Source organism: Otolemur garnettii, unplaced genomic scaffold, assembly GCF_000181295.1.
Source record: "Otolemur garnettii isolate 467f Iridium unplaced genomic scaffold, OtoGar3 scaffold00116, whole genome shotgun sequence".
Lineage (NCBI taxonomy): Eukaryota > Metazoa > Chordata > Mammalia > Primates > Galagidae > Otolemur > Otolemur garnettii.
Window position 1 is genome coordinate 5,893,035 of NW_003852511.1, and position 3,262 is coordinate 5,896,296.

The window sequence follows — 3,262 nt, forward strand, 5'->3', positions numbered from 1 at the left end:
TTTTTGGTTGCAGCCATCGTTGTTTGGCGGGTCCGGGCTGGGGATTCGAACCCGCCACCTTAGGTGTACGTGGCTGGCACCTTAGCCGGTTGAGCTATAGGCGCCGAGTCTAGTTTTTCTATTTTTTAGTGGAGATAGGTCTCACTCTTGCTCGGACTGGTCTCAAAATTATGGAATGCTTCAAGAATTTGTGTGTACAAGAATGCAGAAGTAAGAATCCAATGTACTCAATTCTGATATGAGGAGAATTGATGCTAGTATATGGTAGGGGGAGAGCGAATGGGGGAGTGGAGATAGGGAAGGAGGGAGGGGGTGGGGGGCCTCAGTGTGTGGCACATCTCTTGGTGGTGGGACACAAATATAGGGGGGACTTTGCCTAGCAAAGGCAATCAGCATAACCTGGTGCTTTGTAACCTGGAAAAATCCCCAACAATAAAAAAAGAATTTGTGTGTCATTTTTGCTCAGGGGCCATGCTAATCTCTGAATTGTTCGATTTCAGTATATGTGCTGTGGAAGCAAGCACCAAACTACTCTTTAATTTCCTGTTCTTCACAGAAGCTGAGTGAGCTGTGATTGAGCTAAGCAGATTTTAGAAGGGCAGACTTCAGGGTGGTGCGCTGACTTGGGTCAGAGTTCAGAGTTCTGGTCTCCTGGGTCAGGCAGCTGAGGAGCTGAAATTACTGCGGCATATGGATACTCAGGGAGTTGTGATAACAGTGTTAGATACTCTGCTCCCTTTAAACTTTTTTTTGCAGTGGGGGAATGTTGGCATGACTTAGGTTATTGCCTAAATTGTGTACCTTCTGAGAGGGGAGTGTGGTCTCTTGACCTCTCAAAGTACCAACTCATTGGCTGATAAGGTTCAAGTTATGGGCCTTGCTAAGGGTTGCAGAGAAGGATCCCAGGGGCCATGAAGACTCTGGGCTCCTGCCAGAACCCAAGTCTGGAGCAGCTAGAAAATGTGGGAAGAGGACTCAGTAGCATGATGCAGAAACCCCCAAAAGGATGAAGGAGGCCAGTGAGCTGAGGAATTAGGAAGATATTGGTGGAGGCAGGTTGTTGAGGAACCTAGTTTTAAAAAGAGGAAGGGACTTGTGAGGGTGATGCATGAGTCAAGATGGGTTGCAGACTGGAACCAGGCAGGGTTTGGGGTTCCTTCACCAAAGGTCCTTTTCTCCGCTCATCCCCACGACACCCTGTCTGGGCAATATCTTGAATGTGTGGTTATGAGCCAGGGGTTCACATTCCAGTTCTGTCTTTCCATAGTTGTGTGACCTTGGGCAAGTTACTATAGTCTAAAGTTTCAGTTTCCTTATCTATAAACTGGGATAACAGCACCTATGTCATAAGGGTGTTGGGAGAAAAAAGTAGATAACGTTTGTAAAGGGCTTATTGCAGTGCTCAGTAAATGCTAGCAAGTAATTCATTAATGGCAGCTCTTTTATTCTTTTAAAGGCCTCTCAGGGAATTGGTGCTTTGCTATAAGAGAGAGAAGATTTGTTGCGAGGCCCTGAACTTCATCCTCTTCCCTGGACACTCTACAATGCCCTGTATGCTTCTCTCCTCCCCCCACCACTTTAGATTGGTCCTGGCTGTGACCATCCTTTAACACACACACACACAGCCACACACACACACACACACACACACACACACATATACACAAAGTATAAGATATCTAGAGAGCGTCAAGCCAACCTTCAGGTCATGTAGGCAATTTTTGTAGGAGGCTTCCAAAAACATTCTTTCTCATACTCTCTGGCTTCTGTAGCCTGGCTTTGGAAGGGGGCTCCAAAATGATTTTTGGGATACCCAACCCATCTCGTCTTTCCTACTTTTAGGACAACCAACTTTCTGTTTGATACTTCCTTTTAGAGTGCCTCCTTCTATGGCCATAACAGTTATATTTCCCTTCTCATTCTGTTGCCCAGACTAGAGTGCCATGGCTTCAGTCTAGCTCACAGCAACCTCAGACTCCTGAGCCCAAGGGATCCTCCTGCCTTCGCCTCCTGGAGTGCCAGGATTACAGGGATGAGCCACCACGTGTGGCCAACTGTCATACTTCTTCCCCTCTTAAAAGGTATTGCACATGTTCTAAGTGATTCCACATCTTCTGTCTTATTTTGGTCTCGCCTGAAGATGGATGGGTAAAGAGTACTTGCTTACCTTTGACAAACACGGAAACTGAGTCCCATGGATTTGAAGTGACTTGCCTAAGAATACAAAGCAAATTAGTGGCAGACTCAGAACCTCAATTCAGGAATTCTTATTCCTAAACCATTCCTGGAAGGGTCTGTATCTGCAAACTTCCTTCTCACTCTCTTCATCCTTCTCCATCAGGGGCCTTTGCACCTGCCATCCTCTCTATGTGGGAGGCCTTTCCCCTAGACATCCACATAGCCCAGGGCCTTTTTCCTTTGACACTGTAAGGAAAGGCCCTCCCTTGATCAGCTTTCCCCTTCCTGGCCCCTTTTATCTCATTACTCTGCATTATTTCCCTTCTTAGTACTTAATCATTGCCTAACATATATTATATAGTTTTCTGCCTTTTTTTTTTTTCTGTTGCCCTGGGTAGAGTGCTGTGGTGTCACAGCTCACAACAACCTCCATCTCCTGGGCTCAAGTGATTCTCTTGCCTCAGCCTCCCAAGTAGCTGGGACTACAGGTGCCCACCACAATGCCTGGCTATTTTTTATTACAGTTGCCATTATTGTTTTTTAGCTGGCCCACGCTGGGTTTGAACCCACCACCCTCAGTGTATGTGGCTGGCACTGTAACCACTGTGCTACAGGAGCTGAGCCACTTTTTTGGTTTTGCAAAGCTACTGATAAATACATGTTATATTCAGAATAGAAAATCATCTGCTAGGATTTTCTATACCTGTACTATGGAGGTGTACACATATTGCAACCTTGGGCTTATAAACCAAAATATCAGGTTATTCTCTCATTGATTGTCAAAAAAAAAGCAAAATTTGCCAGCAGAGTCACCTCCACATTCAATCTTTTTGACATCCAGCAGTGTGAGAACATTCACATACTCATTTTTTCCTAATTATGCAAAAAATACACTTTTATTTGAAAAAAAGAAGGCAATATAGACAGATGAAAAGAAGAAAAATCTTGTTCTTAAGCTCATACTCTTAAGTTGTCACTATTAACATTTGGTGTAGGCTCGGCACCTATAGCTCAACCGGCTAAGGCGCCAGCCACGTACACCTAAGGTGGCGGGTTCGAATCCCCAGCCCGGACCCGCCAAACA

General features: G+C 45.4%; 1 pseudogene; it reads right to left on the bottom strand.

Annotated features, from left to right (window-relative positions):
• Positions 1-428: 428 nt before the first annotated feature.
• Positions 429-524, bottom strand: LOC111727660 (annotated as a pseudogene).
• Between the last annotated feature and the right edge of the window lie 2,738 nt (positions 525-3,262).